At 42.3% G+C, this 11,758-nt stretch overlaps 1 protein-coding gene across 2 annotated transcripts in view; it reads left to right on the forward strand.

Annotated features, from left to right (window-relative positions):
• LOC147646318 (maestro heat-like repeat-containing protein family member 7) overlaps positions 1–11,758 on the forward strand; it is a 253,483-nt gene that overhangs the window by 158,787 nt on the left and 82,938 nt on the right. The window lies entirely within an intron of this gene.

Below are 11,758 nucleotides of genomic sequence, written 5' to 3' on the forward strand. Positions count from 1 at the left end.
TGCAGCCTGTACCCGTGACTGACTTGGATGGCCGGGCTTGAGGGCGAGCTCGCCTTCCACACTCAGGTGTCCCAAGGCAGAGGCACTGGCACCATCCTGAGAAAGAGAGAGAGAGAGAGAGAGAGAGAGAGAGAGAGAGAGAGAGAGTCTGACGGGGCAGGAGCCCTATGCTGCAGCTGCCCTCCCTCTCATCTGTCCAGGCACCTTAAAGACACATGAAACCAAATCCTGGACTTGCTTGGAACAAAGGAAGAATCAGCATGCGCTGAAAAAAAGCAGGGACTTACACAGCTCAGTTTTGCTCTCCACTTGGGCAATCCCAGAATCCCTGAGCACTTGGTGTTGCAAAGTATCATCAACATCATGCAGTCTCCAACCATTCTGCCATGGGCACAGGTGGTGTGCAGGCACAGCTGTCACTAGAACTGGGAGAACACTTTTCCATGTTGACCTTTTCCTCTCCTGGATTTCAAGCAAAGATGAAAAAATCATCTGGTGAATGACAGGTGAATAGTGTAGCTCACAGAACTAGGAGTAGGAGTCTCCAGTGGCCCATGGTGTGTCCATTCAACCATTGTTAGATCGTCCATTTGGAGCTCGGGCACAGGCACCAGGCTGGTCCATTTCAGCATCCCAAAGTCTTGGTGGCTCCCTGTGCACCCACTGTCTCCTGAATCCATTCTTGATCTCCCAGTTACTGCTGTGCAGGACACGAGAACACAGGAGCAGCTTGTTTGGCTCATTCTTGCCTTTGCTGCTCCTGCCTAAAGGAATCATCAGGACTATATGCTGATGGAATGGGATCGCCGAACAGCAGGGACTTTGTCTGTAGTGTCTGAAACTAAAACCTTGTCTGACTGTTCAGACACTCTAAAATCCAGGGTGAGAATGACAGCTTTGGTATGGAAGAATCCTAGAAATCTTGACTTGTGATTTTTCTAGTCAAGGATTTGAATGCCAATGTGGAAACTACCAAAATATTCAAACTTGTTTTCATTGGCAACCCCTTTGAAATGGCATCAGCAGACCTCCAGGGGACAGGGTATGACAGTGGGGACAGTACTTGGCAGCTCATGGCTTCAGATGTGGGAGGTAAATATTTTGCCTAGGTACACATTTAAGTTCAAGTTTTCCCAGGGTTTGGATTGACTGGTCATTGCAGGTAACTTTAATCAATGCAAAAGGATGTAAAAGCACAATTTCTGGAGAATGTGCACTAGGGAGGAAATAGGGAGAAAACCTTGAACACAGCCAGCAGGCTCTGGAAAAATTTATAAAAGTTAAAATTAAAAATAGGTGTAGCTTTGTGACTGTTCAGACAGGACTCTTTGTGTCTGGAGGTGATCGTAAAACATTTTAAAATCTTAGGAAGTTCGGGAACTCAGAAAGAAAGTTAGGCTTGGCAAGCCCTGGGAAAAGTAGGCCCTGGAAATGTTAGGCCTTGTGCTTGCTAAAGATCATGTGAAACTGCACCTGTGTAATCAATATATGATAAATGATAGAATTGTTAGATGTGATTAGATATAATTATTGTTTAAAGAACATGAGGAACAATGTTAGGGGGCTGGGGTGGGATCACAAGAAATCCATGCTTGGGTAAAAACAATGCATACAATAGAACAATGTAAGTTTAATAATTAATATCTAAGTTGTATAACCATAGAGTATAAAACATGTTCAACTCAAAAACAAATCGGGTCAGATTTGGGTCTGTGTACCCCTGACACCCAGAGCTCTTCAATAAAGCACCTGCATATAATCATTCTGTGATGATGTGTGTTCCTGAACTCTAACATTTCGGTGACCCAGATGGGACCTTGTGAGTGCTGCTGAGCGAGCTCGCGACCCGATCCTGCTCCAGCCGGCACCGAGGGATTCTCGGGGAGCCCATCGGCCGCGACCGTCTGTGCTGCTCACAGCGTCCCCAGGAGAAGAGGTAAGGTGCTTTCACTTTGGTTTGGGTGCCTGCCAATAAGACGCAGCAAAAGCTGTGCTTGGTTGGGCTAAAGGAATTCCTGTTGGGATTGCCTGGGCGCCGTCCGTCAGACGACTGCGAAAGCGTCGCAGGTTCGGCATTTGTGGTGTATTGTAGTTGTGACATGGAGAAGCTTAAAGGGGTTTTGGGCAGCAATGCTCTCATAGCAGGAACTTCTCCTTTGGGGTGCTTCTTAGCACATTGGAAACAAGGTCACTTTGGGGAAGAATTACATAAGGCTGAATTGATTTTGGTGAGATCTCCCCACGGAAAAAGACCCCTGTGACACTGTCTCATCTGTTGGTAGCTATAACCTCTCTCTTTCTTTACTTTGTTTCTCCTCTCTCTCTCTCTCACTCCCTCTCCTCTATCACATAACCCTTGTTATCACTAAAATAAATGTACATTATTGCTGTTGTGATTTAAACTGAAATCCCTTGTGTCCTTTTTGCCCTCTGAGATCAAAGAAACTTCTCGCGACTCCCACTGGCGTTAGCGAATCGTGACATTTAAACTGGAGTCACGGACAGGATTTCTGACAGACAGAAGGGGCTGCAGGTTTGTTGTGCAGTCTGTATTAGGGGAAAGATGTTTTGCTCCAGCCGCACCCAGCCCGACACTCCCAAGAGAGTGAGCGGTGTCTAGAAAGCAAGGGGGGCAACTCGAATTTCCCACAAACTGCACACGCCGAGGTGAAAAGCACCCCACACTCACTTGAGGGCTCTGTCTGCAGAATTTCACAAAAGATCTCTTAGTGCAAAAGGGTGGGAATGTTTTTGTTGTTGTTGTGTGTGTGAATTTTGAGTGCTTGGTGTAGCAAAGAGACAATCAGAATTTTAAACTGAAAGAGTGCCTCCCGAGCAGATTTGGTCTTTTTACCCACACAGGGAAGCAAAAAGCAGTGTGTGTGTGTGTGTGTGTGTGTGTGTGTATAATTGAAGTTTATACCTCCCTGTAGTGGTTTTCCCTTTGTAAAAATGACTGAAAAGGGCAGTGCAGAAGTTAAAGCTGCATTTTATGCTCTGTTAGCAAAACACAATGCCAGACCTTCTCCAAGAGGGGAAAAGTGGGCGCTTAGTTACTGGTTTAATTTGGAAAATGTGATTGATAGAGTATGTTCTTTACAAGGTGAAAGAAAATTTAAACTGGGCAAAAATCAAACTCTACTCTGCTCAGTTTTGGGAGCTTGTTTTACAGCAGCTCTAAAAACTGGCTTTAAGCAAGGAAGTGAGGAAAGAACTAGAATAGACTCCCTCCAAAACCTAGTTGAAATTTTGCAAAAACAATTCAATGAAGAAAAGAGTAAGATCAATCTGTTGCGAGCAGCCCTCCATGATGAAAATTCATAAATGCTGACTCGCTAAAAGAAACAGAAGAGGGGGAAACCCCTCTCATGGATCAAATTTACCCTCCAAAAGAGCTAATTCATTCCAGTAGAAATGATGGACCTGTAAAAATGGCAGAAGAAAAATCAGAGAAAGCAAAGGTGTTAGATGCATTGGTTCTCTTAAGGAAAACCCAGACAAGAGAAAAGAAATCTCTCACTGCCAGTATTGGTGGTCACTGGAGATAAAGAAGGGGGTCCCCAGCAAGGTAATAGATGGCTTCTCACTTCAAAGTTGAGTGAAGTTGTTTCTAATTGGCACTGTCCCAAGTTCATTGTATGGAATGCCCCATTGGATAACCCAGCACAGCTCCACAGGCTCTGGGCTGTGAGCCAAAGCCATCTCCTTCTCAGCTTCTGGGAGTGGAGCCCAAAGAGCCTCAGGATCAGGGAAACTGGGAACTCTGCCTCTCCTGGGTGAGCAGAGAGGCAGAGGTTGCTTTTATTTCAAGTGCTCAGGAGAAATAACAAAACTGGAGACATACTGATTACAGCAATAGTGTGTAGAGAATATTTGAAGAGAAGGTGGGCATGATATTTTAGTAAAGGCCTGTCTGCACAAACCAGCCTTTGGTATAAGTTGTGATATTAAAGGCTCATGTCCTTGAAACTTTCCTGAAGCAGAGAGAATGAAGCAAAACAACATCCTTGCGTATAAGAGCAAAAATGTAAACCAGTGTGGATTAACCAAGAGTAACTTGCTTAGCCCGGGGACCCTGTAAAACCCTATAAAAGTGTGCTAAAAATAGAAATAAACGATGTTCTCCATACTTCTGTGAAGACTAGGCTGAATAGTCTGAGCAGTTTCTCAATAATAGTGGGTCCTATACATCCACTTTTTACTTTTGTAGTTAACACTGGAGCCCAAATTTCTGTGTTGACCAATAAAGACTAGTGCAGGATTTGAGAGCAATATATGGAATAACTGAAGATATTTACCCAGTGGTAGCTAATCCTTGCACATTGTTAACATCTATAAAAGAGAAATAGAAATGGTTTACTGTACTTGATTTAAAAGATGCCTTTTTCTGCACACCCCTTGAAAAAAAAAGTAGGAAACTGTTTACCTTTGAATGGGAAAATCCAGAAAATGGAAGGAAAACTCAGCTCACTTGGACACGACTTCCACAAGGATACAAGAACAGTCCAACCCTATTTGGAAGCCAGCTGGGGAAGGAGCTGGAGATTTGGACCGAGAACAGGCAAGTACTGAGAAAACAATACCTGCTGTTACAGTATGTTGAGGATATACTGATAGCTACAGAAGAGAGAACAACCTGCATAAAGGTAACAATTGAAATTTGAGATCAGCTGGGAATGGGAGGATATAAGGAGTCTAAAGAAAAGGCACAAATTGCCTGGCAGACTGTGATTTCCCTGGGATGTGAAATCTCACCAGGGCAATGTAAGCTGGGTACTAATTGTATTCAAGCTATTTGTGCTATTCCAGAACCCCAGAACGTGCATGAGCTGCGAGTCTTCCTTGGGATGACAGGGTGGTGCTGCCTGTGGATCATGGACTATGGACTAATTGCAAAAGCCCTGGATGAGGGGGATGAGTGCTGCGGAAAGAAAGAAGACTGCTGTCTTCTCAAGGTACACACATTAAACATCAAGATGAAGTCCTGCAATTGATAAAAGCAATACAAATACCTGAACAAGTAGCAATTATGCACTGCAAAGGACACCAATCAGGAAACTCCAAAATTTGTGAAGAAAATGGAAAAGCAGACTGGACAGCTCGACAGATTGCTTGAAAAGGGCAAAGAACAATGGCATTGATATCTTTAAAAGTTTATGCATCTCACTTTAATTTGCCTCCAAAACAAAAATATTCAATAGGAGATGATAAATTGGGGCATTTGCTAAATGTTTTGAGTTTTGAGACAATTTAGGGAATTTTGTGGGATTTTAATGAAATTTTGTGGGAAATTGAGATTTAGGGAATTTCGTGTGATTTTTCTGGAATTTTGTGGACCTTTGTGTAGATTTTGTGGGATGTTTCTGGAATTTGTTAAGGTTTTGATGAGATTTAGAGAATTTTGTGGGATTTTTCATGAATTTTTTTTATATTTGAGGACATTTTGTAGGATGTTGCTGGAATTTGGTAGGGTTTTGAAAAAAGTTAGGGATTTTTGTGAGATTTTCTGGGATTTTGAGGTAACTTGAAGAATTTTGAGGGAATTTTCTTAGATTTTCTGTGAATTGATGGAGATTTTGTGGGATGTTTCAGGAATTTCGTTGGGTTTTGAGAAAATTTAGGGGATTTGTGGGATTTCTCTGGAAATTTGAGGTGCTTATCATAAATTTTGTGGGATTTTTCTTAAATTTTGTGGACATTTGTTGAGATTTTGTGAGATGGTTCTGGAATTTCGTGGGATATTGAGGAAATTTAGTGATTTTTGAGGGATTTTTCTTGAATTTTGTGGACATTCGTGTAGATTTTGTGGGATGTGCCAGGAATTTGGTAGGGTTTTGAGAAGATTTAGGGAATTGTGAGGGGCTTTTCCAGAATTTTGTGGGATTTGGAGGAGACTTGAAGAATTTTGAGGGATTTCTCCTAGATAATGTGGAAATTTGTGGAGATTTTTTTGCGACGTCTCTGGAATTTTGTAATGTTTTGAGAAGATTTAGGGAAGTTTGTTGCATTCTATGCAATTTTGTGGGGCTTTCCCAGAATTTTTTGCGATATTGAGGAGATTTTGTGGGATGTTTCTGGAATTTTGTGGGATTTTTGTGGGATTTGTACGAGACATGAAGAATTTTTGGGGATTTTTCTTAGATTTTTCTGGAAATTGTTGGAGATTTTGTGAGATGGTGCAGGAATTTGGTTGTGTTTTGAGAAGATTGAGGGAATTTTGTGGGATTTTCCTGGAATTTTGTGGAATTTCTCTAGAATTTTGTGGGATATTGAGGAGACTTGAAGAATTTTGTGGTATTTTTCTTGAATTTTGTGGCAATTTGTGGACATTTTGTGGGATGTGGCTGGAGTTTGGTCAGGTTTTGAGAAGATTCAAGGAATTTAGTAGCATTTTCCTGGAATTTTGAGGATTTCTCTTGAATTTCTTGGAATTTGGAAGAGACTTGAAGAATTTTGAGGGAATTTTCTTAGATTTTGTGGGACATTTGTGGAGATTTTGTGAGATGTCTGTGGAATTTCGTGGGATATTGAAAAAATTTAGTGATTTTTGTGGGATTTTTCTTGAATTTTGTGGACATTAGTGGAGATTTTGTAGGATGATGCAGGAATTTGGTTGTGTTTTGAGAAGATTGAGGAAATTTTGTGGGATTTTTCTGGAATTTTGTGGAAATTCTCTAGAATTTTGTGGGATATTGAGGAGATTTTGTGGGCTGTTTGTAAGATGTTTGTGGAATTTTGAGGAGACTTGAAGAATTTTGAGGGATTTTTCTTGAATTTTGTGGACGTTTGTGGACATTTTGTGGGATGTGGCTGGAGTTTGGTAGGATTTTGAGAAGATTGAAGGAATTTTGTAACATTTTCCTGGAATTTTGAGGATTTTTCTTGAATTTCTTAAAATCTGGAGGAGACTTGAAGAATTTTGAGGGAATTTTCTTAGATTTGGTGGAAATTTGTGGGGATTTTGTGAAATGTCTTTGGAATTTTGTAATGTTTTGAGAAGATTTAGGGAATTTTGTGAGGATTTTCCAGAATTTTGAGGGGCTTTCAAGAATTTTGTGGAATTTCTCTTGAATTTTGTGGGATTTGGAGGAGACTTGAAGAATTTTGAGGGAATTTTCTTAGATTTGGTGGAAATTTGTAGACATTTTGTGAGATGTCTGTGGAATTTTGTAATGTTTGGAGAAGGTTTAGGGAATTTTGTGGGATTTTTTTAGAATTTTGAGGAGCTTTTCAAGAATTTTGTGGCAGTTTTCTTGAATTTTGTGGAAATTGGTGGAGACCTGAAGAATTTTGAGGGAATTTTCGTAGATTTTGTGGAAATGTGTGGAGATTTTTTGAGATGTCTGGTATTTTGTAATGTTTTGAGAAGATTTAGGGAATTGTGTGGGATTTTTCTGGAATTTTGAGAGGCTTTCAAGAATTTTGTGGGAGTTTTCTTGAATTTTGTGGAAATTTGTTGAGATTTTTGTGAGATGGTTCTGGAATTTTGTGGGATATTGAGGAAATTTAGTGATTTTAGTGGGATTTTTCTTGAATTTTGTGGACATTCGCGGAGATTTTGTGGGATGTTGCAGGAATTTGGTAGAAATTTGAGAAGATTTAGAGAATTGTGTGGGGCTTTTCCAGAATTTTGTGCGATTTGGAGGAGACTTGAAGAATTTTGAGGGATTTTTCTTAGATTTTTCTGGAAATTGTTGGAGATTTTGTGAGATGTTGCAGGAATTTGGTTGTGTTTTGAGAAGATTGAGGGAATTTTGTGGGATTTTTCCTGGAATTTTGCAGAATTTCTCTAGAATTTTGTGGGATATTGAGGAGATTTTGTGAGATGTTTGTGGGATTTTGAGGAGACTTGAAGAATTTTGTGGTATTTTTCTGGAATTTTGTGGCAATTTGTGGACATTTTGTGGGATGTGGCTGGAGTTTGGTAGGGTTTTGAGAAGATTGAAGGAATTTTGTAGCATTTTCCTGGAATTTTGAGGATTTCTCTCGAATTCTGTGAGATTTGGAGGAGACTTGAAGAATTTTGAGGGAATTTTCTTAGATTTTGTGGGACATTTGTGGAGATTTTGTGAGATGTCTGTGGAATTTTGTGGGATATTGAGGAAATTTAGTGATTTTTATGGGATTTTTCTTGAATTTTGTGGACATTAGTGGAGATTTTGTAGGATGATGCAGGAATTTGGTTGTGTTTTGAGAAGATTTAGGGAATTTTGTGGGATTTTTCTGGAATTTTGTGGAAATTCTCTAGAATTTTGTGGGATATTGAGATTTTGTGGGATGTTTGTGGGATGTTTGTAGGATTTTGAGGAGACTTGAAGAATTTTGAGGGATTTTTCCTAGATTTTGTGGAAATTGTTGGAGATTTTGTGGGATGTTGCTGGAGTTTGGTAGGATTTTGAGAAGATTGAAGTAATTTTGTAACATTTTCCTGGAATTTTGAGGATTTCTCTTGAATTTCTTGGAATCTGGAGGAGACTTGAAGAATTTTGAGGGAATTTTCTTAGATTTGGTGGAAATTTGTGGGGATTTTGTGAGATGTCTTTGGAATTTTGTAATGTTTTGAGAAGATTTAGGGAATTTTGTGAGGATTTTCCAGAATTTTGAGGGGCTTTCAAGAATTTTGTGGGAGTTTTCTTGAATTTTGTGGAAATTTGTTTAGATTTTGTGAGATAGTGTAAGAGACGGTCCGAAGATTCCCTCATCTGTCTCAGAACCGTCTCAAGGACAGAGACTGAGACCCTGAATATCACAAGGGACTTGGTTTGGGGGTTTGGGCCTAGCTGAGATGGATGTTTGCTCAGTGATTGTTTGCAGGTGGTTGCACGGTACACTGCTCTCGTTCCTGCTGGTGAGCAGAGGCTTGTGCATGGTAACCTGCACAACGGGATCTCCATGACTCACGGCTCTCGTTCCTGCTGGTGAGCAGAGGCTTGCAAGACATGGATCGCTCTGTACCCTACACCTGCCCCTGCGCAATGGAATTCATCACAATGATCATCAGTTGTTGGGGAGGGTGAAACAGGGAACCCTTATGAATGTGATTGTTTGGCAGAAGATTCTAAAATATGAAGGCTAGAATCGAAGTAGCAAGGAAAGTCTGCTTTGAGTCATAGGATACTGAGTACTGGTTAACCAAAGAACAATAGCCTAGCCAGCTAGAGAAGAATCCCTGTTGATAAAACAATGTCCTTCTGCTGATAGAAAGTCCAAAGGTCAAGAAGCAAGGAAAGAACTTGTAAAGCTTTGTAGAATTTAAAATGCAACACTCTATGTTAATATAGGGAAGCTCATAGGCTGTATGTAAATTCTTTACTGGGTGTGTCTCATAGTGATTGGTTACTGGGAATTAGAATATTCATTATAGAAAAAGATATATTGGATTGTAACAAGAACTTTGCTCTCTTAACTATTCTCTCCTACCTCTGAACCCCTCTCCCTCACCTCTTACCCCTTTACCCCTCTCCCCCACTCTTAACTCTCAGCCCCCTCTCCCTGCTCCTACCCCTCTCACTAGTCTTTCCTGCTCTCTCCCTCTGGTTTTTCCCTCTTTCCCTCTGTTGCTCTTACTCCCTCCCTCCCCTTTCCCTCTGTTGCTCTCTTACTCCCTCCCTCCCCTTTTCCAACCTCCTCTGCTCTGCCCGCTCTCTCCCTCCTCCTCCTGACCACATGGACGCCGAGGCTGGTGGCGGACACGGGTCTCCCCTCTTTTTACCCTTATAATAAATTGCTTATACTTGAACAGCTTGACCCTGGAGAAGTCTCACCGCAAGCGAGTGTTTTTACACAACAATAATCAGTCTCCTCTTGTTTTGGTCCTGTGCCCCTCGCTTTGCAAAAGACTATAAAATCACACACCAAACTGACCTTCCTTTGAGATCTCCCCAATGGACAGAAGACTGCATCGTTGGACGGCTGAGTGGACTTTGACGTTGGTAGCTATAATCCCCTTACTCTCTTTTCCTTAGGCTTTGCTTTCTCCTCTTTTCCCTCTATTGCATATTAGTGCTGATGAGCACTCAATAAAGTGTGTTTTGCTGTTTAAGTCCTTGGTTTGCTGATAATCTTTTGTACTCTAAGACCGGCTAAAAGAACCACATCACGAATCCCACCTTGCGGATTGTGACATGCATTGCACTGAGGGAAGAATGTTGTGTATATGCAGATCACACAGGAATAGTGAGGGACACCACGGCCAAATTACGAGAAGGATTAGAAAAGCGGAAAAGAGAACGGGAAGCACAGCAGAATCGGTTTACATCATGGTTTGACCATTCACTGTGGCTGGCCACTCTCATATCTACCTTAGCAGGACCGGTCATAATGATTGTGGTAGCATTGATTTTTGGACCCTGTATATTGAATAAGCTTGTGTCATTTGTTAAAAGTCGCCTAGAGAAAGTTAGCATCATGTTGATAGAATGCCAGCAATTGGTTTAAAAATGTTCTTGTTTGAAATTCCCTTTAGCTATTCCCAGTTACACCCCGGTTATCTCTTGCTTAACATACCTTATGCTTTTAATATGAGTTTGTAATTGTTATAAAGCATAGAATAAAAATAGGATGCTTTTAGTATGTTAAGATTGTTATCTGGTTAAGATTGTTATGATGTTAAGATTATTAAGATGTTAAGAACGTTAAGACTGTTATGTCTTAGCCAAGGTAATTGTGCATAGGGAGGGGGGAAATGTAGTTAGTTAAGGTCTGGCAGTCGGAAGATATCACGCTGTACGGGAAGGTAGGGCCCCTCTCCTGATAGCCAGCAGAGTTTAGTTTGTGATGTTAGCAGACGGAAGTGATGTAATGGACACATACTATAGAATGATGTATCTTTTACCAATAAATGCCATTTGCCATCCACCACATTGGAGTCTGCGAGCACATGGACCGAGCGACCTGGGGTTGGTCACGGTGCCGTTCCTGAACCAGGTCACCACGCCACCGAAGGCAACACCTCAGCCATGGGGGAAGGTGCTTGGCCAAGGGAAAAGGAGGCTCCCTGGGTGCCCTGCTCCCCTCTCCCTGAGGCGCTGAGAGCTCTGCAGCCCCTCCTGCCATCCCACCTGCCCAGGCCAGCACAACAGCCCTGGCCTTGGGGCCCTCAAGAGCTGCTCCTGCTCCAGGTCCAGGGACCATCCCAAAGCTGGGGCAGCCAGGAATCTGTGTCCAATCCTGTTCATTTCTGTTGTAATGGTGAGGGATCCTCAGCCACTTGGAGGTTGTTGATCAATTTTACTATTCCAGAGGCCACCTCTTTCTTGGGCTCATGGAACCAAGAGGGCCCTGTGACACTGCAGGGCCTTGTGGAACCATGCAGAGCATTGCAACAGAGCAGGACCTCGTGTCATGAGGCCCATGCCACTGGGACACTGCAGGGCCCCATGGAACCAAGGGGCCAGTGTTGCACCTCAGGGACTCATGGAATGAAGGAAACATGTTTGACACCATGGTGCCCAAGAGGCCCAGTGGTGACAGTGTGGAACCAAGGAGAGCATTGCTGCACTGTGAGACCTCATGGAACCAAGGATCTACTGTGACACTGTGGGGCCTTGGGGGACCAAGGCGCCATTGTGACACTGCGGGGCCCAAGGATCCATGGGACTTTGTGACACCAAGGGGTCCCATGGAACCAAAGGGACATTGTGACCCTGGGAGGCCTCATGGAATCATGGAGACCATTGGGACACTCCAGGGCCCCATAGAACCGTGGTGACACCAAGTTGGTGTGCTGGGAGTGTTGATGTGCTGCAGGGTAGGAGGG

The sequence above is a fragment of the Cyanistes caeruleus genome, unplaced genomic scaffold (genome assembly GCF_971803275.1).
Source record: "Cyanistes caeruleus unplaced genomic scaffold, bCyaCae1.hap1.1 HAP1_SCAFFOLD_101, whole genome shotgun sequence".
Taxonomy (NCBI): Eukaryota; Metazoa; Chordata; class Aves; order Passeriformes; family Paridae; genus Cyanistes; species Cyanistes caeruleus.